Below are 24,737 nucleotides of genomic sequence, written 5' to 3'. Positions count from 1 at the left end.
GTCATATCAGTTGATCCTGGCATCAACACTGAAGACGGTCAGCGAGACTGCAGGAATCCAAACCTGGAGGGCAGGGCATGATGGATCTGGGAAGAAGTACCTTGTCGTAAAGTTACCTTAAAGAGATAAACATCTCCGGGGCTTGGGAGACCAGATGGAAACCTCCGATAACTGAATAACAAAACTGACAGACCCAGGTTCCCTCTGTGCTGTTTTTGAAGAGTAATTAGTCACTACCTTTGTTTAACTGTGCTGCTGTGATAGAAAGCCCTGACCAAAGCAACTTAAGGGAGAAAGAACTCATTTTGTCTTACAGTTCCAGAGGGAGGCAGTCTCTCGTGGCGGGAAAGATGTGGCAATAGGCAGGGAAAGCAAGCTGGCAAGAGCAGGAAACTGACCAGTGACTTTACAGCCATACTGAGTTAGCAGAAAATGAACAGGAAGTAGGGACGGTCTACAAACCATCAAAGGCCCACCACCGGTGAGGCTCTACCCTCTAAAGATCCCACAACCTTCCCGAGCAGCACGACCAGCTGGGGACCAAGTGTTCGATCACGTGAGGCTATGGGGGACATTTCTCGTTCACCCCACAGCAGACATGGATGTGCACAGAAAGGCCAATGCAGAGGTGAAGACTGGAGTGCCATCCAGACACCACCAAAGGGGAAAGCCTAGAACCCAGACACCACCAAAGGGAAAAACCAAAGAATCCAGATACCACCAAAGGGGAAGCCTAGGAATCCAGATATCACCAAAGGGAAAGCCTAGAACCCAGATACCACCAAAAGGGAAAGCCTAGGAATCCAGACACCACCAAAGGGGAAGCCTAAGAACCCAGATACCACCGAAGGGAAAGCCTAAAACCCAGATACTACCAAAAGGGAAAGCCTAGGAATCCAGACACCACCAAAGGGGAAGGCCTAGAACCCAGATACCACTGAAGGGGAAGTAAGTCCTAGAACCCAGATACCACCAAAGGGAAAAACAAAGAACCCAGATACCACCAAAGGGAAAAGCCAAAGAATCCAGATACCACCAAAGGGAAAAAACAAAGAACCCAGATACCACCAAAGGGAAAAGCCAAAGAATCCAGATACCACCAAAGGGAAAAAACAAAGAATCCAGATACTACCAAAGGGAAATGCCTAGGAATCCAGATACCACCCAAGGGAAAGCCTAAAAACCCATGTCTCAGCCGTGCCATTCTGCTTGGAAGAGACGCAGCCGGAGACATTGGTCTGAGGCTCTGAAATATTTGGCTCCTCTCACTTCACACTCCTTACACACGTTCTGATTCTGTTGTGGCTCTGTCGTGGGCCTTATTTCAGGAGAGAATTCATGGTATAAATTGAGATCCCAGTGAGAAATTGCCTTTCTCCGAGGTCCGCCCACAGAGAAGGCACAGACTGGTTATGTTCAGATGAGTTACCTGAGTTACAGGATAACTGTCTCCCTTGTGAAAATAATAAACATGAAGAGTTTACGCATCACTGTGGAAAACAGAGTTACAGGAAGTCTGGCCTTCAGCAATGTCTGCTCTCTGGACACTACCCAAGCCAACTGGTTAAACTCACAGTAACGAGGACCTGGGCAGTCTTTTACTGTTTTAATCATGGAAAGTTAATAAGCTGTATATTAACGTCACACAGTGAAACCTTGTAGAATGAGCTAGCAGCTTCTAAGTGGTCACAAGTGTGACTCTCAATGTCACTGCCCCAGCTTTTTTCAATTGATGACATTGAGTACAATGGAACGAAAACTAATCACATTACACAGGAGAGTGTTGCGTTTAGGTCAGCCTGACTCTAAAGCCTGGGGTCTTTTGTGTATCATGTTGGGTAAGATGCCTCCTAATTCACAAAAACTTTCACAGACAGTATTCTTTCGTTCCTCATATGAACCGGAATGTGATGGCAGTGACCCAGGGCGGCCTTGTGCTGTACTTGACCAGGGCTATGAGGGCCCTGCAGCTGTGTCCAGAGTGAGAGACCCCAGAAAGGGACAACAGGATCTAAAGGCTCTGTGATAAGTCCTTCTTTCAGCACATCCAGTGAGACTGTTTGTAGACTAAGAGGGAGTAAGCTCCCAAAGGAAGCTAGGAGAAAAAACCTACAGGTCAGTTTGTAAGTCAAGTAAGTAGGAAAGAAGAAACACTCTGAGTTAAAACTCCTCGAGGCATCTCCAAATAATCCATCCCAGAGCTCTGGGGCTCGGTAAGTCACACCACCCCCAGTCCTGAGGCTTCCTGGTCTTTGCTAAACTTGCATTTGCCTCCTATGAAAAGGCACAGGCCATTGTACATTCCAAAGCGCCTGGTTGTCAATGCTGACCCCTGCTGGCCATCTCATGACAGGGAGTGAGGATGTTAGATTTGGTATCCAGCATCATTTATCGAGGCATAAGAGTGTCTACAGGCAAAGCATCCTAGTCATCATCACTCACAGGTCTTACAGGGGACCCCCGGGGCTCCTAGGGACGAGAGTGCCTGCCTACTGCTCCAGCACACTTCGCACTGGGAGTGAGGCAGGCCAGGGATCCTGGCAGTTTCTTCAGAAACAGTCATGTTATTTTCTCCTAAGGCTGCTGCCTTCAGAATTGTCCCTGGTGTGGAACGGGGAGACTGAGCTACTCCTCCGCCCTCCAAAGGAAAAGTCCTGGACACACCATCACGGAATGTTTCCCTGGCCTTGGCCCACGCTTTTCTACACTCCTCTTCCCAGTGGAAAAACAAAGGCCGATTTCCCCGTTCAGTTTCCCACATGGAACTCTATATCCAGGTAAGCATGGTGATCCTTCAGCTTATGAGGGTTTTCAGATCATCATCTCCTCTAGACATCTGCGTTACAATTTGTTCTAGCTAAGTTAAATGTAGTAGTGGATTGTTGCTTCCTGGCATAGGCTGATCAAGAACTAAGTACGCATGGTCTCGAGTTTGCTGTTCTTTATGCACTCTTCGCCGTATGCCCCAAAGATCTCTCTTTAGGCATATAATGTCTCTAAATTAAGGCCCTTAAAAATGTCCCGAGGCGTTTGCATCATATTGGAACGTAGTAAAAAGCTGGCCAATGTGGTTATTAGTGGCCTGGCTCCAGAGACAGAAAACTGCACGTTTTCTTCATGTGTAAGCAGCACCAATACATGCTTCATCTCCTCTTTGGGCTCAAAACCAGACTCTTCATGTATTATTCAGATGTCATTTCACCTCGGATATATAGAGACCCTTATGTTAAAATGAAGATATTATATCCCAAGAAGCACCAACTAGACAACTGTGGTCAAAATTGCCTATAAAACCTCTTCTGAAACAATCTCAAGTAGATAATGGGCCCATAACTTTATTTAATCTGGCATGTAAATTTAATTTTTGTAAATCTTTTTTTTAACACTTTTCAATTCTAATATCCCCAAGCAAAATTCTACAAGCCACCTATCCCATGGGGGACATGCTGCCTTGCAAGTCCTCAAGTAATTGATGCTTGACCCGCCGTACAGGATACTCAACCTTCTGAACTGAAAAGGACCTGTTGGCTGCGTTGTAATTCTCCTAGCATCGTAATATCTTAAAGCACTGACCACTGACACCAGACTGCGTGCTGCTCCCCTGCGTCTGGGTCACAGTGAAGACTGAAGAAGGTTCCATGCTGTGCTGGAGATGGGCACTGAGCCACTATCAAACTAGTATTCTAAACCTCTAATTCCAGGGATCTATGAGTACTCTTTTTCCATGCTGCAGTACATGAATCATGAAAACAGAAAAAAATCAAACTATGACTTTTTAGCATGGTTCTTTCATAACTAGAAGACATGAACGTGGACTGGGGGATCAGCTGGTTAAACACAGACGACACCCGTCAGTGGCTGCCACTGGGGAAACGGATAGGCCCTGCCATTTTGTTGGGACTTCTCGTAATCTAAATAACACGCCATGTTTTAAAAGTAATCATTGTCCCTAGCATCATCATTTATATGTTATTTGGACATGCATGCTTCCTAATTGCATGAGTGTGGCTATAAACAGCAACCTGAAGACGAGGCAGTACAGACATGTTTCCAACACCGCACAGTACCTGTTCCTGTGACTCCAATTCTGTTATTCGACAGGAAGAGCTTGCTGTTCTCACCGGGTCTGGAAACAGGTTGCCGAGAAACGACGGTGGCAGTGAGCAGAGGAGGGCTACTCCATACCCGTCCCACCGTGGCAGAGCTAAGGGCCACTCTGTGCCATCCTTCCCGCTGGGGTGCGCAGGTCAGTGGAGTCGGGTTACTTTTCATTTGTTACTTTATCAGCCAATTGGTTATCCCTCTGGAAAATATAACAAAGGATGAATAAAACATACATGAGCGCGCAGTCTGCTGTTACAGGGCATTGTGACACCGAGCCTACGCAGGCAGCGTCCACCCTTCATTAGCAGGCGAGCGGCTCGGCCCGCTCTACTGTGGACTAGCTCATGCTTCCAGGAAGATTTCTCTGCTCTCCTCACCTGTGGGGTGGCTCCTTTCAGACTTCATTGTCTTTTTAGTCTAAGGCTAGTACTAATCAGCTGAGCTAAAATTACTGGGAAATAATAAAGGGGCATTTTAACGGCTTACCATATTGATGCAACTCTTCATAACTTCACAAATTTTTTGTCAAGGGGCACCCAGTTCACAGTCATTTAGTCATTAGTTTAAACAATCTCGAACGCTCACACAATAAAGTCACTTGAGAAAACAGCTCCAATGATGGCAGTCTCCGGTTGGATCTCCTCCAGAGAACAACTGAGTACCACCTGAAGCAACTCTGAACGCTCCCTGTAGAACGCTCTGCCTCTAGGGGGCATTTGTATTTTAGATATCAAAGAACAAAATTCTCACTCATCCTCATTTCCAGAGTTTAGAAAGCGACCACCACACAGAAATGGGAGTGAGGGCACGCCCCTAAAGAGATTTTAGGGCTAAATACTCCAATCCCAGCATCACTTCAGCCCAAGGACAGTGTTCTTTAGGAAATGAAAATAGTTGCTGTGTTAACAGGGCTAGCTTAAAAAAAAAAAAGTCACAGCATCTGTTCCAAATTCAACTTAATAACAAACATTTCAGTAAAATTCATTATTTTTCACTTATTTTTCTTAAGTCACTAATATTTTAGTATTGCATAATTCATTAGTTTTAAAAGTACATTGTAAAGTTCAGGTAAAGACGGACTGTAGCTATGTTTAAGCAAGAAAGTGGTTTTTAAAAATAACAAAAAATAACAGAATAAAGTAGAAATCACAGGTTCTTATTGACTTGTTATTTATCAGTCACCCGCTGTGTCCAGACACAGGACTGGGTGCTAGAAAATACTGATTTAAAGGAAGGGCACAGGCTTTGGGGTTGTTGGTCTCAGGAGTTCCAGAGTTCTAGAAGGATGGTGATCAAGCCACCCACAGATGCTACAAGGGCATATAAAGTAGTCAACAATCTGGCCATGCTTTCCTGAACAAAAGCAGCCAAGTAGATCAGAAAAGAACCTCAGGAAGTGATTGCTGGCAGAGGCCGAATGGGTGGATGAAGTAAAAGGGGCTTCCTGATGTATACTCTCGTATGTAAGATGCTATTTGCTGTAGATCAATCCTTTTTTACACTACCAATATGTGTTACTGTCATTGGTTAATAAAAAGTGGACAGGCCAGTAGCTGGGCAGGAAGTTAGGTGGGAAAGCAAAACTGAGAATAATGGGGAGACACGGAGGGCAGAGACAAGGGAGGTGCCAGTGAGCTGCTCAGGAAGCAAGACATGCTATAGAGGACAGGTAAAGCCACAGGCCATGTGGCAATACATAGATGAGTAAAAATGGATTAATTTAAATACAAGAGTTGGCTAGTAATAAGCCTGAGCTATTGGCTGAGAATTTATGAATAATATAAGCATCTGAGTGATTGTTTGGGACTGGGTAGTTGGGACAGGAAACATCCTTTTATAGTATTTACATGCTTATACACAGAGGGTTTCTGAATGCACACCACTAAAAGATCAGTCTGGTGAGATTTTGTAGAAGGAAAGAGTTTTAAATGATGTTAGTCAAAAAGAGAACAACCGATGTGAAAAGAATTAAACTAAAGGCATCGCAAAGCGAATGGTTCATAGATTTAAAAAGGACTTAGAAATTCCAGGATAGAACTAAACGGACCTTTCTGGAGGTGGAAGATTGGAATAGAACCTTGTTGGTGGTGAGAAGGATGTGAAATGATAATTGTCATGGTTTGAATCCAAAATGTCCCATCGATGAATATTTTGATTTTTTAGTCCCAAGCTGGTAGTGTCATTTGGGAGATTCTGGGAACTTCAAGGGGTATGGGTAGATGGCAGAAGTAGGCCACTGTGGACAAGCCTTTGAAGGCCATGCCCAATCCCTGGTTCCTACCCTGGTCTACCTCCCGGTCTGCCACACTGTGAACAGGTTCTCTACTATACTTAAGTTGCTGCCCTTCCTCCCTGCCATGATGTACTGAAACCCTCTGAAATCATGAGTCAAAACAAACCCTTCCCAGGTGGTCTCTGCTGGGCACTTCGATCTCAGTGATACAAAATAAACAGACACACTAATTCCCACTTCCATGTTCCATTGAAGGAGCTCACACTGTTCCCTTAGAGGCTCATCTGTTGTAAGAAGGCCATTTGTTTGTTTCCTGGCTGCCCAGGCTCCAGAAATAATCACACAGAAACTGTATTAATTAAATCACTACTAGGCCCATTAGGTCTAGCTTCTTATTGGCTCTTTCATATTAACTTAACCCATCTCCATTAATCTGTGTATCGCCACATGGCTGTGCCTTACTGGGTAAAGTTCCATCTTGTGTCTGTCTCTGGTGGGGCTCCATGGCTTCTCTTATGATTCTGCCTTCTTTTTTCCAGCATTCAGTTTAGGTTTCCCCATCCAGCTCTATTCTTTTACCCTATCACAGGCCAAGACAGTTTCTTTCTTAATCAATGGTATTCACAGCATACAGAGGGGAATCCCACATCACTCATTAGAACCTTTCATACATCATTCTCAATGAAAAACTAAAGTTAGGATTATTTGAAGAAATAACTAAAATATTAGCACAGAATCTGCAGTGGCATCCATCAGACCAAGGCCTTGAATGCTTAACCAAAACAATGGGTATGGGGGTCTTCCATTTAGATTTCATAGCTAAGAAGGCTCAAACAGCCCTCTTGTTAAACAAGGATGTGCAGGGACACACAGCTCTAACAAAAGGCTTCCTAACAGCGAGAATAAAGGCAACATTGGTGTCCCTGTTACCATCTGCATCACCTCCAGACATCATGGCTATGGTCTGAATACGGATGTCCCCCAGGGGCCCGTGTGTTGAACCCTTCATCTCCAGGTAGTTATGTTATTTTGAGAGGTGACCTTACTAGAAGAAGCAGGCCACTGGAGACGTGGTTTTGAAGGTCAGACATGATCCCCAGAACCTCCCCCTCTCTGTTTCCTGTCCACCATGAGGTGAATAAGCTCCTCCTCCACATATTACTCCTGTCACAATGTTCAGTCAAAGCACACGGACTCAGAAACCCATGGACACAAACCCACAAGACCATGAGCCAAAAGAAACCTTTCCCTCTCTAAGTTCTTTGTCAAGTATTTTGGCACAGAGATGACATGTCTGACTAGCAACATCTGTTTAGGTGGATTATTAATTATTAATATCATCATTGTCATCATTATTATTATTTGTAGGACTTGGGCCACCATTGTTGTATTCTTTGTTGGTTTGGATTTGGGATTTGGTTTGGTTTACAGTGCTGAGGATGGAACCCAGGACCTTACATACGCCACACAGATGCTTTGTTAATGATCTACAAATCCAGTCTCACACCATCACTTGCAAGTTTTAAAGCGATCAGCAATCTGATCAGAACTCACGGTGTTAAATGAATTTGGAAAGGAGAGTACAGGTTTGTTTCTTAGATGAAGACGCCACCACACCAGTGTCTCAGCCACAACTGCACAGTGACTCCGGCAGCTCGATAGAATCAAGTTCTGTATGCCATAGGAGGCCAAAGAGGTGAATTCCTAGTGTGTTTTATTATTTTTTAAAGCTTTTAAAAACTTTTTCCTTCTTGATAACTTTATCTATAAAGCCCACCATCCTGGTTTCAAAACTGAGGACCATTGTTTCCCACCTGGCGAGCTTGGAAAATATTTTGTATATAGTTTTAAAGTTAAAAAGGGACTGAGATTTTAATTGGGCCAACTACAAATATGTAGAAAGCATGGAACCTTAGAAGGCAAAAGGAGAAGAATTAGATCAGAATGTTCAAGATTCTGGCAACGATCCTAAGAATGTTCACGCCTAGGGCCACACAGACTAACCCCAAAGGAAGGCCTGCAGCTTGGTTGGTCTTGAGGCATTTCTAAAGAGCTCCCCAAGTGGTTCTAGGGAGCTGCCCAGTTGAGAGCTGCTGTTGACCCCCCATCAGAGAGAGCAGACTCGGAGAGCTCTTTAGTCACGTACCATGGAAAACACCTGCCAGCCAGGCGCCCTCTGGAAAATGTTTCCACAGCTCAGGTTTCCTAAGGAAACATTTGCTGAGGGTAATGCCATCCATGTGATTAAACACAAAGTCAAATTTGGTTTCAGAGAATTTTACCCAAGCTCCAGGATCTGAAAAATATCTGTTTTCTTAGATTGCCAGCAAGTCCCTTTCTTTAAGTATCTCTTCTGTAAGAGGAAGAAAGAGCACGTGACCTTTTTAATCCCTCCCAGAACTACTGCAAACTGCCGACCACAACATGTCAATAATTACACTATGGACTCTTATAGCCCATTGCTCTCTGGGGGTTAGTTTGAACTGATTAAGAAGTTCTGTATGTGTGCGCGCACATGTGTGCGTGTGCTTCTTATGTCTTTTTTCACTCCAGTTTGGTTTCTTGTTTGTCTATTTTCTATAAAGAGAGAGAGGGAAGAATGCGATTGGGTGAGGGAGGAGGTGGGGAGGATTTGGAAGGAGTTGGGAGGGGGGAAATTGTGATCAGAATATATTATATGAAAAAAATTTCAAAAGTAGTAATGTTGAGTGTTGAGGTGCATGCCTTTAATCCCAGCACTCAGGAAACAGAGGCAGGCAGACCTCCGGACCAGCTTGGTCTAACTAGCGAGTTCCAGGGACAACCAGAGAGATGTAGGGAGACCCTGTCTCAAAAGAAGAGGGGGGAGGAGGAGGAGGGGAAGGAGGTGGAGCAGCAGCAGAAGGAATAGGAAGTGAGTACTGTTTTCTTTCCTCCCCCAATCAGAACCGAGTGCTCCGGAAGAGCTTTGAGAGTTTGAGCATGCAGTCCTGATGAATTTCAGCCCAGGCCTGAAGTCCATCACGAAGCTGAATGACTTATACAACAAGCGGAAGCTGCTTCCTGTCATGTCACGTGAGGCATTTTACCCAATGGCGTGGTGATTCAAAGATGGTCGCCAGGATGGGTGGGGGCAAGATAAGAGGAAGGTGGGAGTGGCCAACACTAACAAGACCGTCTCACTCAAGTCTTAAAAATGAATGAAGTCGTAAACATATAGAGTTTATTCCTAAAATGCAGTGTTATCTCAGTAGGTCACAGTGTCATCGCCCTCGTGATCATATTGACAAGGACTCTCTCGGACTGAACTTTGGGCTGGCTGTTCCCTTTAGAACGCCAGCCTAGCGCATCTCTGTGGCTGTGTCTGCACCACACGGTCTTAGGATGAGTCATGAGACCTCAGTCTATTCTTACTTTTTAATTACATTTATTTGTTTACTTTGTGTGGGTGGGCAGTGTGTGCCATGGTGTGAATGTGGAAGTCAAAGGACAGCTTCCGGGAGTAGGTTCTCTCTTTCCACCGTGTGGGGGTCCCAGGGGTCGAACTCATTGTGAGGCTTGGCAGCAGGTTCCTTTCCCCACTGAACCATCTTGCCAGCCCCTAAGTTAGAATAGACTCTTCCATCTCAATGTTTGAATCCTCAGTATCAAATTCCCCATTCCTCACACTTGGTACCCTGAACTACTTTCAATAAGAACACTTCAGGTCTATTTCACCAAAATCCTTCCCATCCCTGATGTTTCCTTCCTAATAATTTTCCATCTGCTGGTTCAAACTTTGTCCCCGGGGTATCAATCTGGACTAGCTCATATCGGACTCAGAACAAGGCCCAGTTCCATACCTCCTTTCCACGTTGTAATCATTACTGAATAAAGCGTGCTTGTTCTACTTTTAAAAAGAAAGCATTCGTTGAACCATTTTATATTATTATTTTATAAAAGAAGACCATAAAATGGGAGCAGTTAAGGAAGCTACCCAAGGTCCCCAGGTAGGAGATAGTGAACCCTGGCTTTGAAAACGGGCTCACCGGCTGTTCTAGCGAAGTTCTAACTCTTTGCACAGCTTGGCTTCTAGGGCTCGCAATTGGAGGGGGGCTGGGGCTGCTGTTTCCTTTCTTACCACCCTGTGGCTGAGTGGGCGGTGAATGAGCTGGAGGTCAAGGAGGTTGGAAGTAACGGCTTTCAACACGGAACTACTAACGAGGCCCACTTTGCAGTCCAGGGTCAGGGACAATAACCATTTACCTAAGGACATCTCTAATCTGAGAGCTATGTCACCGGGAAAATACTGATGGAGTCTTGTCACCTGCTAGGAAACGCAATATTTATTTCACATGTGTGAAATTTAAACACCTTGTTGCTTACTTATGATAAGAAATTGCCGCAATAAAACCAAGAAGGTTTGAGTTCAACAGATGTCCTCCTTTGACAGAGTGTCTGTAAACAGAACCTTGCCCCATGACTCCAGACCCGGTCCTTGTCTCCTGTTCGGATTAGCTCGTGTTAGTAACTAAGAAAACAAGGGAAGTACTCCTGGCCCAGAGCAAAAGTCTCTTTTAATGGGGTTTCAATTATAAAGACTGTTCTGCAAATTGTTAGAATGTGGTCAAGCAGCCTGTAATAAAGGGAAGCGTGCACAGAAACCAGGATACAGTGTTTGTGGTGGTGGTTTCGGGGTGGGGGGTGTCTGACCTGAAGCTCAGAGCCTTACCTAGGGTACAGATGTATCCTGCAAAGAGAAGGAACTACTGAAGGCAAACCACACACAGCCGCGCTTGGTCATTTCCTAAATGCTTTCATGGTCACCGCCATGTTAGGACTTCATGTCCTTTTAAGAAAGAGATCTGGTTAGTTGTGGTCATGTGATTTCTCCTAAGGCCGTCAATCACGGAAGGCTAAAAGCTAGAAATGGGATTGCAGTGTTCTACTACTGCCAAATTGTGTTTCTGTATTCCAGTTAAACTTTAAAAAGTTGACCTGGACAAGAGAACTCTAAATGATAAAGTGTGTCCCTTCCTTTGATACCTCTTCCTCCCCACACCAATGGTCACTAGCCTGGGAGGCTGAGAGGTTCTCTGTACTTAGTACTTAGTGCTTAGCCCACTGCACTAAGTCCAACGGGGCCTGCATAAATCTCTAGTGTCCTCAGTGGATCTTCGCAGCAATGCATTCCAACCGACTCATGGAAGGGACGTCAGCTGACTTCTAGGTGGACCTTCTCACCCCATTTGTGAAAGAGAAATTTCAAAGCAAGGGTCTGAACTCCCCGAATAGAAGCAGCCGGTGACTGTTGTCCTTGATCTTCCAGCCATGACCACCTGCCAGTATTTTTCTAGCTGCATCTCTGCCCCAGGACCCTGAGACCCCTAGGAATGAACATCTGTCAAAAGGCCTCCTTTGAAACTCAAGCAAGATATTCAAATAAACACAGTTCAGTCCTAACACAAAGTTGACCAACATTCAACGTGGCTGTGTTGCCCTCTAGTGTTCAAAAGGAGCAACTGTAAGCAGCAGTTTTCAACTACAAGCTATTCCTCAGTGTCTCCCATTTCCACATCCTTAGCCGCTCTTCTGCAGTCAGGATGGTAACTATATATGCACCGACCAGTTTGTATACACTCCATAGAAAAATTTGAATCTGAGTGTGTATCCAGGACACTATGCTTTCTGGACATCCCTACGCTTCCTCTCTAGCTCTACCAGACACTTTGCTCTGACCCTTGGCATCCCTGCTACCCACAGACTCTCGTCCTGGTACAGTCAGCCTCAGGCCTGGTTCTTCATCTCCCAAGGTAACCGTGCCATCCAGCTCACTCTGTCCATCCGTTCACCAGGCTGGGGACCTCCATGCCTATGTGTCCCTACCTGTCATCCCTTTTGTCCTCCTTACATTCCCTTATCAGCTCTGGTCCCTGATGTCTTCCGTCTCTTCAGTCATAAGCTCCAGCGTCACACCATGCCCACTCTGACCTGTCTTGCCAGGCAACTCCCTTCTAAACACGATGTTGCATGGAGAACTTGCTGGCTTGCGCTTCTGATCTCAAGTCTGTAAGCTGTGTTCCTTTTTCATCATCTGCTTTCCTGTTTAGCTGAGACGCTCAGATCGGGTGTAGCTATGCCTCTGTCGGCAACCCTAACTCTTCATCCCAACCAACACTTGCCAGTTGATCCCAATGGAGCACAACGCTATCCACACAAACCGCGTCTCTAGACCTCGGGAGAGCTCACACTTTCCCGTTGCCCCCCAATGCTCTCCTAACTGCCCCCCTCCCACCTTGCCTCTATCGACAGACACTCCCTCTTGAAGGGAAATAGTGCATTCTATCGTCAACAAAGCATTTTCACATACATACATTTGACCCACACAGTAACTGGGACACAATCTTGCAAGTCAAGAGCACTTTCATATAGAAACCACAGTTGTTAGGAGAGCCTGGGTAGGAGTACTGAGAATCCCAGTCATGTGGGATGTGAGTTTCTGTGCACAGGCTCCAAGGAGACTTTGACTGCCACTGCTGACAAAGGCCCTGCGCTTCCTTCACTCCCGCCTAAAGAATAAAGTGGAGCAGCCTGGGAAGCAAGAGTCCGATCTCCCTTTTGTTTGAAAGTTGTTGGTACTGAGGATGGCGTTTCCTTGTATGCTTACTGAGCTGCCATTTGCAGAGACCGTGCCTGAGACCTAACCGTCCACTCTCCATAATCTGGGTCACAGCTCTGGAACCAACCCCATTCGGAAAGTCAGACCAAGCTCTGGTGGAAGCCTCGCGGCACAGAATCAAGACACATGCGTCCAGGCCGGCGAGCGCCTCAGAGGACTCGCTGACCCAAGTGCACTTTACAGCTGATTCTCTGTAAAACATGAGAGAAACTAAAGCCACTTCTTCTGAGAACGGGGGACCCAGGTGAGTCACCCCCATCAACACTCCAGACGGACAGGCATCTCAGCTCTTTCCTGGGCCTGCCATTGGAGCAAGAAGACCCCGGAGCTCTGCTTCTGTCGGTTACAAGTGTGTTCCTCTGTCCCCATGTTTCTTCTAGTATATCTGTCTTTCCTCTGCACCTCCTCTGGTGTATGTGATGCTGGCCTCCAACACGGGCCTTCCCACACATGCTGTCCTAGATGCGGCCCACAGTGGGTGGGCCTGGGACAGTCCCTTCACTCTGCTTCATCAGAGCTAATATCTACAGGCTACACCAGAAGCCCTGGCCTGGGAGATACAGCTTTTAAGTAGACTTGGGTAAGGAACTCAGTCTCTTCAATCAGTGCCTTCCTCTGTAAAAAGGAGATTTTTGTTTGTTTGCTGTTATCAAAATCAACTAACAGTGCCCTGAGGACTAATTATATTATCATGATCAAAGAAACTCCTGGAGACTCCAGGAGCTCTGGGCAGGGCTACAAGGACACAGGACAGAGGAGTCTATAACTAAGATGGAATTAGGGGCTTATAGTAAAGCTTGCTACTGGACAGTATTTCCTTACAGCGTGGAATGTGTACGAGGGGGTACTGGACAATGGGTATCAGCAGCAGTGCGTGGGGCAATAGGAACCATCTGGAGGGAGGCCCAGCCCATACTGGGTGAGTCAGCGGGCAGCACACACCTACAGAGTGATTGATTCATGCACATTTTAAGCTGTTTGTAAGAGATTTGGGGAGGAACTGAACAGGATTGAACTGGCCCTGGGGACAGATGAGACACTGTAGAAGACATCCGTGGATCTGAAGAAAGTAGTCTTAAACAGATACCTCAGAATCTGCCCATTACAGCCTGCGACAGGCCTGGCGTGTGGCTACTCCACGGCGGAGTGGGTAGTGGAAGGGCCCAGAGTTGTGGTAAACACTGAATGGTGGGTGTCCGAACAAAGCACAAGGGTGTGGCTTTCAGTAAATAGTAATCATTAATGTTCTGAGGCGCCCTTTCAAAGCAGAGGAGAGTGGGGCTCTGCCAGTCGCTGCTCGCTGCACACAGCACCCAGTCCAGCGTGTTCACACATGAAGCCAGGACAGCGCTTTCCTTCCCTGGGCTTTGAGCAATAGCTAATGTCTTTAGCTCTCTTTCTTCTGAGGGAGAGAGGAACTCCAGGACGCGTGGAAAACTGCCCACGCCCAGTTGAGGCATTTAAGAGGTCTGGGATCTCAGCTCTGCCATTGACTAGCTGAGCTGCTTAGGTAAAATTATTCAACTCTCTGAATCTGTATCCTCACTTCTAAAACATACAAACGGGGTACAGTTAAGAGTGTTGATCAGATGGAGTCAGGATGCCTTTCCAGTCAGGATCATTGTTGCAATGAGCTGTTCTCTGGGTGTGACTGCTCATTCTGTGTGCCAGCTTACCTAGACTACAAGGTACCTGTATATTTAGTACATTACTTTTTTGTGGAAATGTGTTTGGGGGGTTAATATTTCAACCCCCCAAAGGCAGATGCCCCTCGGCTTCAGTTGTAGGCCTGAACAGAACAGTAACTTACCCTCCCTAAGACTGGAACAAATCTCCAGGCCGACAACTCCCTGCAAAGATGTTGCTGTCCTTCTGGTACCTGCTTTCTTTAGGTCTCAGGGCTGCTCACTCTGGATCCAAAGATTGCCAGCTTCCAAATCCTGAGAATTGGTTCCTTATTTTATAAACATATCCTATAGGTCTCTTTCCTTCAGAAATCCCAGCTAATATAGTATGTGCTTTTTAAAAAAGGTTTTATAATTGCTTTTTTAAAAAAATGTCAAAATTAAGGAGAAGGCAAGATCTGCTTGCATGGATATTTGAAATTCTGTGCTTAAGAAGCAGGGGGAGTGGCCAGAGTGTGCGCCTCAGTGGGCAGATCTGACCTTCTAAACCCAAAGCATATAGCAAGGGCATGGGAAGGGAGACCCACTCTGAGTAAGCCGTTCTAGATTTCTATTTTTAATTTTCCTCCTTTGCATAATTCTTTGAATTTTAAGAACCTTGTTATTTGTGCTACAATTTTACCATTCATTTGCTATAATGAAATCACTGAAATGCAAACCTGATTGTGAAATAAATGTAGACATGTTTATTATCTGTTGACATTAAGAGTAAAGCATATCTATATAAGCTAACATAAAAATGGTACAATAGAAACATATTCGTGGTTCTTAAAATACAGATCATTGGTCCTAAATACAGAAACACATCTGGATCAGAAGGTGCCAGGCTCAAAGAGCCTGGCTAAGGACAAGTTCTGGAAGCATTCTCAAAGACAAGAGCTGGGCTCACTCAGAGCAACTGGGAGGTTTGAAGGTCTTGTTCAGTGAGAAACAAAACCCAGCTTTGGGAAGGAAATAGCTTCAAAGATGGACAACCACCCCACAATACCGTCGTGCTTCAAGAGCTGCAGAGAATGACTTTCCTGCAAACACACTCAGAAGAACAGAGCGCACAGGGGCTGCAGTTACTGCAGGAAGCACCACCCAGTGTCACCCAAGGGAAGGACGCATGTCAGAGTCCTGGTTTTCGGAGCCACAGCCCTAGTTAGTACAGATGGCCTGGGGCCTTCATTCCAATTCAGAATACCCCACTTGGTTGCCCACAAAACAATCCCTTTTGACTGCTGTCAATACCTTTTTTAAAATGTGTCTTATTTTTTTCATACTTTCTATTTTTGAAATTATAATTTCATGATTTCCCCCCTCTTCATTTTTACTTCTTCTAAGCCGTTCCATGTGCCTTCCCTTGCTCTCTAAAATTCGTGGATTCTATTGTGTTACACACACACACACACACACACACACATACACACACACACACCCCTAAATGTATCAATATAGCCTGCTCAGATAACCTTCTCAATCCATATAATGTTCCCTGTTTGTATATTTCAGGGCTGACCACTGATGTTGGATAACAAGTTGGGGCTCTTCCGTGGGGAGGAACATTTCTCCTGCTCTTCACATTCCCCAATTCCTGTAGCTGTTTGTTTAGGGCTGAGAACCATTCCATGTTAACATGTCCCTTGACATAGTTTATATGTGTGTGTCTGTTTTGCCTACATGTATACATGTGTACCATGTGTGTGTCTATGCCCATGGAACTGAAGTTAAGGGTGGTGGTGAACCAGCACGTGTATGCGAGGAACTGAACTGGGGTCTTCTGGAAGAGCCCCAAGTATTGGTAACCAATGAACCATCTCCAACCCCACGCTGTCAACTTTCAATACATATCATCTCTGCTCCAGTTGGTTTGCTCCTCAAGTTTCAATTTCAATTCTTCCATTTCCTCATCTTTACAAAGTAGAAAGAGAAGCTAGACACAGAGACTCACATACTGTACTGATTTCCACACAAGAGATGCTTTCCATCAGCAAGGAACTAGAGATACACACAGCAACAAAGACTGCATAAACATCTTGTGCAGAGGGAAAATAGAAAGAATATGGTTTATTTTATTCCATTTATGTAAATTCTTGGGTGAGGAAAACCTAGTCTAGGGAGGTAAAACGATTGGTAACCACTCATAAAAGCCTAGATAATCAAATAGAAGGAAGGCAACATGGAACAAATTTACTGGGGCTATGAACATGTTTTATGTCTTAATTAGGGTAGCAACTACCGGGATACATAAATTTATCAAAGTATACATCAGTGAACATCTAAAATAAATGCTTTTTATTTTACATAAGTAAAATATTTTACTTCAATAAAAATTAATATATAGGGGACTTAGTTTTTAAAAAACAAGTCATAGCCAGGTGGTGGTGGCACAAGCCATTAATCCCAGCACTCAGGAGGCAGAGACAGGCAGATCTCTGAGTTTGAGTCCAGCCTAATCTACAAGAGCTAGTTCCAGGACAAGCTCCAAAGCTACAGAGAAACCCTGTCCCGAAAAACCAACCCCAACCCCAAAAAAAGTAATGGAAGAGTTTTTGTAGTAGTCTCACGTGAGAAGTAAACTGATCTCATCTCTATATATGCATTTGTACAATAGATGTATGTAACCACGTGGAGAACACGAGTGCATATATATCTATGTATTCAGTCACATTTGCATAGGTATAAAACATTTCTGGAGCATATATAAAACATGTGAAGTTCCATAGAGGTGGATGGGGACTAGGGAGACAGAATCGCTTTTCACTGAAATACTACTTTAAAACAAAACAAAACAAAACACCATGTATACACAGACTTTTTTTAAAAAAAAAATCAGTCTTTTTTTTTTTTATCATGAAAATATGTTTGCGCCAGGACTCCATCGCTGTAACGAGCTCCTTGCTTTGAGCACTGTGTTGTCAGCAGTGAGCCTCCCCTCTCAACAGCCATGGTATCCAGTCTACTGCCACAGCATTTCCAGCATTTTCTTTAAAAACTGCAGTTTTGTAGCACAGTGTGACAGTGCAGGCCTCTACTTCCAGTTATTGGAAAGCTGAGACAGGAGGATGGCTATGATTTAGAGGCCAGCCTTTGCTACAAAGCAAGACCATGTCTCAAAAAAAAAAAAAAAACAAGTTTTTTTTCAGCCCTTCCCACCCTTCCCCACAGAAACGTAGGTTTGCCTAAGCCAAGAAACCCTTATAGATTTCTGCTTCTGTCAGGCAAAAGCTGGTCTCCGCTGCAGGTATTAGAGGAAGTGATAACATGCTCTGCTATTTTTATCGCTATTTTTGTCCTTTACTTTTTTTTGCCACTTGTTGGCCTCATCTTTATTTGGTCCATGATTGGTCACTCAGCCAGGCCTGTTCATTCGTCCTGACCATGCTCTAAGTCCACAGTCCACTGCCTTCCTGCTGTGGCTACCCTAGACCAGGTACGTCTTTTGGGTTCACCCTGCTGGTCTCTAACAGGGGCCCTCTCCAGTCTTTCTCCATTCCTGTCTTCTCTGTGCCCTCGCTAGTCTCTTAACATGCAAGCATCGTGTCCTCACCATCCTGTTCATAATCCTTCAGACCTTCCCATGCAACTGAAGCAAATGACGCCATCTCTTAGCTCACCTGGCCCACAGGCTTGACTCCCGTCTCTTTCCTCATGATAGCTCCTCACCAATTCCTGCCTATCCACTCAGACTCCTCAGCTCCTTAAAACAGGGCTCTTCGCTGGGTCTTTGCACACCACAGTCCGTCTCCACACACTCTTCCACTGTCTGGGTCCTGTGTCTCCCAAACTACTGGGCTCAGGTTTCATGGCATTGTCTACAAGACTGACGTGACTAGTGGAGGGGAACGCGGAGAGAAGCAAACAGGGCAGAGGATATGGGTGCGGAATTCAGGCTCAGAAATGCTAGAGAAATTGTGTGAAGACCATGGAGGTGAGGAAGTGCTGGGTCAACATGAAGTTAAAAGTAGCCAGATCCATCCGGTTTATGAGGGATGAGGGGAAGAAATGAGGGAATGGGTGGCTGAACAAAGATGGAAGGATAAAGAGCCTTGAAACCCAAGCAATGCAGCCCTTGTTTGGCAAACATCTATGTTTAAGCCAGGAGGTGGCAGTCCCTGTTTTAGAAGGGACTGTCCAGTGTGTTACAGAGAAGTACAGGAAGGAAGATGAGGCAGCTTAGGAAAAGACGATAACATCTGAACCAGACAACATAGGGCAGGCAGTGTTGGAAATGGTCAACTTGGGGGTATGGAGCTATGAGCTTAAGAGCAGAATGGATGAAGGCAGAAAGACAGACAGACCTAGGTGTCCAAAAATATTCCAGATACCCACTGGAGCAACTGGGCATTCAGCATGCTCACTGGTTTAGTTGGGGATCTCCAAGGCGAGCAGGCTAACAGAGACAACGAGTGAGATCTGGCATATGCCGACAGTAGGGTATTTGCTCCCAAGTCAGCATGCAAGATTTAGTTCAGACCTCTGGCATGCAGCACCTTACCCACAGATACCTTGGGCCCTGTGACTGTGTGCTTCTAGGTCTCCTGTTGACTATGGCCCAGTAAGGGACTGAACTCTTCTCTGTGCTTCTGGAGTTGCTGAAGCAAAGGGAGAAAGGTGGGAAGGAGATCAGTCCACAGGGTCAGAAGTTTCATTAGAAAATGCTTTTCTTCCAAGCACGGGTCAGTCAGTCACACTGTTTCTCTTCCTCAGGGTTCCTCTCATGGCTCAACGCTCCCTCAGCACTCCAGGCCACTTTGCCTCTTCCTTGCTGAGCCCCAGGGACACTCTGAAGTCCGCAGTATGCACGTTTTCCACGTAGAGTTTCTTCTTTGCCTTTGAACTCTTTGCACATGTACATGTCACACCAACTCAATCTTCAAACTCGGAAAAAGTCCAGCTCATACAGTATGTCACTGTCCTCTTGTCCCTGCGTGTGGTCCGGTCCCGAGCACATACATTTTCAAAAACACAAGAAGTGGACTGAAGCCAACATGGAATTCTTCAGGGTGAAAATACCTACTTTAGAAGAACGTGACCTGACGGGAGATGGCATGTTGGTTAGGAGAGTGAGACCTTATCAGTTGTCGACACAGGGAGGAAGAGAACCCTGTATAACAAGAGGCCTCTTTAAAATTATGGCTTTTCATTGTAAACATTCTCCAAAGGAGAAGAATGCTCGATGTGAGGTGGGGCTCCGTGATCTTGCCTGGTATGTTTGCGGCCTGAGTTCAACTCAGCTCCGCAAAAAGCTAGTCAACCAATTACAAGTCTGTATCCTAAGAGTGTCCTTAGTTTGTGAACAATATACTGGGTCACAAAATGCAGCCCTTGTCATAGACAGTAAATGATACCCAGCGGTGCCCGATCAGCACAAATGACAGGACTTTGGGTTAGAACTCTGTTGGCACGGTGATATTTGGGCAATTTAAAGGAAAAGGTTTTTTTATGGCTTATCTTGTAACACCTTTCTCCAGGCAGAATAGGTGAGGCAGCCCACCTCTGGTAGTCAAACTATGCTTGTCAAGATAGAGAAAGCACTCTGTAGTGAGGGAAAGGAGAGGAAGCCATAGGGTGTGTTTTGTGAACCCTGTCTAGGCAGCCCTTAGCTTCTGGCTCTCTCCCACTGGGGTCACTATTTCATATAACCTCTCCACCGGGAGCATCCTTCTCCCCCTGTGGGGCACACAAGACCTCTAATGCATAGCTTGTAACAGAGGCGTAGTTGAGAGTAGGAAGAGCGGGTCCAAGGTGGGTGGGTCAGGTGTACTAGGGAACAGAGAGGCGTGCCTCTGGCAAGGACAAGGGGGCAGGCACTGCAGAGGTTGCCTCATAGTTCTGCTCAGGGTTTGTTTTCAAGGAGGTGCAGGGTAAACAGCAGGAGAGATCCTTGTGTCCCTGGTGGCACCAACACCCATTGACTCTGGGTCACATTCCTTCCAGACTTCACAGGCCTGGGGTTGCAAGGCCTTGTTGCACAATCCTTAGAAGAATGGGTATGTATGCTGGGGGCTGGGTTGGGCCTAAGGGGTGTGCCCTGCATGTGTCAGGGACCTATGTGTGGCCAGATGCCAAGGCACCTAGGTGGTGTCAGCAAGACTCACCATCTAACGCCTCAGGATCTTTGGAGGGGTATCTTTCTTTCTTTTATCCCCTCTTGAGGCTTTTAAGTAACCTTGTCAAACTGCAAGCTTTGGGGAAATTTTAGGGGAAATGTTCCAAATGTTTACTAGGCATACCTGTGTGTCAGTTTACAGGAGGGAGCTGGGACTTCACAACCACATCACAAAAGCTTATTCTAAGCTCCCTTTCTTCCTGTTTTCCCCAGTCAGCTTCCTCCTGCCATAGTGCATGCAAATTTCTCAATATATTACACGCTCTTGAGATCAATATCGAAGTGGAAAGACAGACCACAGCTCTGCTCGAAGCCTTTGTCACAACGTTCTGGTTTTCCCTGAGGGAACTTTCCTACTTCTCTTTTCCACAGACACAGCATGGAAAGCCAGGAATATGCGGAAGAACCTCTGAGGAGTTAGATGTTTCAGTTGACTATAAACTGGTATGAATCTATAATATGAAAGACCATCTGGATTCACCAATAGCAACAAAAATCGTCACCACCACCAAATGAAGTATGCTGACGACCATGCAATTAGGACGTATTACTTCATTTTCTTCCAGAATTTAGACCTTTGGGTAGACATTCCTATATTTGCAGGAAATTCAGTTAGAAACGTGGAGTACCTGTGTCCAGAGGGTGTCAAGGCACAAACTACACACAGATTGGAGACATAAGACCTGCAGTGCTGTAGAAAATCCCTGGACAGGGCCGAGGAGGCACCTAACTTACAAAGAAAATTCTAAGTAAAATCCAAAATCATAGGAAAAGTTCCAGAAGCCTCACTTAGAAAATCTGAGTAATAAGGGTAGGTCCCTTACCACGGATGTGTCAAATAGCCTTGGCTGCCACACTAAGTGCTTACCCATGCAAATGCAGGCTGCACACATACACTTACACTTGAACATGGTTTGCCCACACTGTAGAAGGCAGGACCACGTGAAGACTATAACTGTTACAAAGTAGAAGGCTCGTAAATTGTATAAATACTTATTAGAGTGTATATGTGTAGTGTGTGCCTGTGTACATGTTTATGTAGTATGGATGTGTGTGCATGAACATGTGGAGGCCCCAAGTCAAATCTGAGTCTATCCTTCTCCATGATGATGATGATGATGATGATGATGATGATGATGATTATTCAGATAGTGTCTCTTGAGAAACCTTAAGATCATTGACTAGTTAAGCAGTAAGCACTAACGATCCTCCTGCCTCCACACCCCTAGGTCTGTACTTATAGGCATGCACCAACACACCCAGCTTTTCACACGAGTACTGGGGATCCGAACTCTGGCCCTCATGTTTGCACAGTGAGCACTTTAAGACTGAGCAATTTCCCCATCCCTTTTTAATATCTAATCAGGCTTCAAGAGAAGGTAGCTTACTAACTTTCCCATGTTTGGTTTCATTAGTATCTTAACCCTTCAGGTGGGTTTGGGGTCTTTTAGACTCTATTAGTCTGGTAGTGGTGCAGAGGCTAGGAGGTGAACATGGTAACCTCTGGAGAGCATCTGCCTTCACCACTAACCCCGGGGGAAGGGGGGATGAGATATTCTCACTTCTAGAATGCTCTAACTTGGAAATGCCAAGAGTTAGTTCAAATACAAACTAATTCAACATGAAACAAAGACAGAGTGTACTGCAGGAGCCACCTAGTTGACAGGACTTGGTTCCCAGCCAGCACACAATCTCTGTGTTGATTTCCTCGGGGGAGACAGAGCTGCCGGGATGATTTCCTAGTCCCCTGCAACTCTAGAATCCCAGGCCACACGACAATCTCAGAGTTCATAGAACATTACTGTCAGTAAATGAAAATGAAGATGAATTAGGAAACTGTGTGTTCTGTTTATTAGCTAGGTAAAGCCTAAGCCTAATTTTCAACTGTCTATAAAATGAAAGAAGTTTAAAAAACTGACCAATGACAATTTAATTTTCAGGGTCTTTAGAAATTGTACCACATTTTAATTGTGAAAAAATCGTAGCAACTTTCCAAATGGAGGCTGAATGTGTGCTGTGCAGTTAGCATGCAAGCCTATTCTGCTTGGACCCGGATCCCTCTGGATTTTGCGTGCTGTGCGTTATTGCTCCTTTCCCAGAGCATCAGGTCGCTGGTGTTACTGCTGCGATATAGTTATTCGTGACACGGCGGAGGCTGAAGAATGCTAAAACTGTGCCCTGCATGTATTTGATCTCCTTGACTGTTGTGTCTGGTGTGCCCTGTGGGTAACCGGTCTCCAGCAGAGCCCTGGGCTGTTGCTTCCCACCAATGGCATGTCATAGCAAATGGATCTTGCAGACTATGCTCAGAAAAGCCTGCCTGAGCGGTCAGGGGCTCTGACTGTGGGGCTGCTGTGTCTGAAGACCCAAGGGAGTCCAAATAGAGATGAGTCAAGACCTGGCACCAACCCTGAGCTCCGCCCTGCAGCTATTTGCTGTCACTTGGAATTTCTCTGGGCCTCCAGGAAGAAACAAATACTTTAGACGCCAAAACCCCAAGGCAAGGTAAAGAGAACAGAGCTGTTCCCATGTCCAGCAACTAATTCACTGGAGGATTCCTAGATGGGGGTGGGGTGGGGTAGGGTAACTGTGGCCTGAATTGTTGGGCTTGGCTTCTCAACCATAAGGCCTTTCTCTTTCTCTGTCCCTAGGGGTTGGCCTTTTTCTCTTGAAGCTTTGGAATTTCAAAACTAGACTTTGGAGTTAATCTCTGTTGTTAACCCACAATACACCCTTCTCCCCCATATATTGATTTTCATTGTATTTTTTTTTTTTAAAAAAAAAACCGTCTCTATTGAAATGATTATTTCACTTAAATATTTAAAACATTTGCTCTCCCCTGTCATTCTGGGAGAAGTCATTAAAGGGAAAAGCACCTATGCAGAAGGATATCATCAAACAAGTTAATTCCTTTAGAAAGTTGCTGTGAGCTGACCCCTGGAGAGTCCTGTGCCTTCTGCATTTTCCCAGTGACTGGGGAGGGACCCGTGGGGGTCTGGGAATTGGAAATGTGTTGTGGCTTCATGGCCTCCTAGATGACCATAGAGCATGTCCCGCAGCTCTGCTTCTGCTGGGAGTACCTCTGGATTCCTACCATTCCTTAGAAATGGTAGGTACCTTGGCTGTGGCCTCTGTACGATATTGTCCTTCCTGGAGACAGGGCCACTTGTGGGTGTCTCCTTTTCCTCAAGACTCTAGCAAGTTCTACCGTTAGCCTAGCCATAGGCTGTACCTGCACTGGAGGCATGGCTGGCTGATCCTTCCGGGTCCTTCCAGTAGTGTTGTGCCTCTGCTCTGTCAGTAACTGAATTTCTGCTGCTTCTCCTTCTCTGGATGCTAAGATCCAGTCTCTGCTGGGCACTGTGATGTCACAGAGCAGAAGCTCTCTTCCCCCACCCCCACCCCTTGTCCAGCTGTGACCTCCCTGCCCACATCAATGACGATCTCTCAATTGCCATTTCCTTTAGCCCCCAGAATCTTTCTGGAACTATCGGGGAATAGGGCTTCAGGCCATCCACTTCCCTGCTTTATACATACCATCGAGGCCCTGGATGGTGAAGTATCTGAGCTAACTAGCGCCCAGAGGCCCTCAAAGCTGAGCTCTTGCCCTTCTAAACATACTGCATTTCTACCCAGTTCCACTTTCTGGAGTTGGCCAGCACCAGGGGTTTCCAGCAGGCAGCTCAATAGACTACCCGCCTCCACGCATCGCCAGAAGTCTCCCGATACAGCGCGTGTCGTAATGCAGCAGTCTTAGTGGAGACCATTTGCTTTTCTGGCAACCTATAGATGCCAGGAAGTGTCCATCTTAACCTGGACTCAGAAATCCTAACCCCGCAGACCCATTCTAGACTAGCAAGCCATGTGACTGCTGAGTAATTAACGTGTTCACAGCTCTGGAGAGGATAACAAGGTAAAAGCCACTAGTCATGTTCCCTGCAATGACATCCCAGTTCCTAGTATTCCCCGGCAAAGGAAGATCAG

General features: G+C 45.6%; 1 protein-coding gene across 3 annotated transcripts in view; it reads right to left on the bottom strand.

The window, feature by feature from the left end:
* The window catches only part of Dnajc5b (DnaJ heat shock protein family (Hsp40) member C5 beta), an 85,231-nt gene extending 61,119 nt beyond the window's left edge, over positions 1 to 24,112 (bottom strand). The window contains exons 1-3 of one of the 3 annotated variants that reach the window (XM_048420732.3): positions 23,986 to 24,110; positions 14,785 to 14,914; positions 4,068 to 4,303 (exon numbers count right to left, since the gene is read on the bottom strand). The gene's annotated coding sequence lies outside the window, so the exon portion shown is untranslated. Of the gene's footprint in view, positions 1 to 4,067; positions 4,304 to 14,784; positions 14,915 to 19,149; positions 19,723 to 23,985 lie in introns of those variants that run through there. The other 2 variants (XM_048420731.3, XM_085677300.2) reach the window with 2 other exon arrangements.
* Between the last annotated feature and the right edge of the window lie 625 nt (positions 24,113 to 24,737).

Source organism: Myodes glareolus, chromosome 16 (genome assembly GCF_982192425.1).
Source record: "Myodes glareolus chromosome 16, mMyoGla1.1, whole genome shotgun sequence".
Taxonomy (NCBI): domain Eukaryota; kingdom Metazoa; phylum Chordata; class Mammalia; order Rodentia; family Cricetidae; genus Myodes; species Myodes glareolus.
The sequence above is the reverse complement of the archived record's forward strand: the minus strand, read 5'-3'. Positions and strand labels throughout refer to the sequence as shown.